We start from the raw sequence: 368 nt of genomic DNA, 5'->3' as shown, positions 1-368 counted from the left end.
TAGAATATCTGGCCTGTCCTTTCTGCCGGGGTTCCGTCGTCAGCTCGAACAGCCTGAATTTCTTGAGGTTTGCTACAGATTTCTCCTGGGTATTTTTCACTCAGCTTCTCCAAAGTCTCAGAGTCACCTGTAAACCTGGGGTGGTCTTCGTTGTACCAGTCGGTCCAGCATAATCGTTGTGTTGCATTAGCAGTAGCATTAGCAGCTGCATGTGTAACTGGACCTGTAGCCGTGGCATCAAAACTGTTTTTTAAACAAAACCTTGTGCAACGTGCATTTTTAAAATACGTTTTAAAGGAGACCAATTATGGGTCCTAGAAATTTTTATGTTATTTCTGTGGGCTATCCAGACCATGTTCATTCAATTT

The sequence above is a fragment of the Austrofundulus limnaeus genome, unplaced genomic scaffold (assembly GCF_001266775.1).
Source record: "Austrofundulus limnaeus strain Quisiro unplaced genomic scaffold, Austrofundulus_limnaeus-1.0 Scaffold2446, whole genome shotgun sequence".
Classification (NCBI taxonomy): Eukaryota; Metazoa; Chordata; class Actinopteri; order Cyprinodontiformes; family Rivulidae; genus Austrofundulus; species Austrofundulus limnaeus.
The sequence above is the reverse complement of the archived record's forward strand: the minus strand, read 5'-3'. Positions refer to the sequence as shown.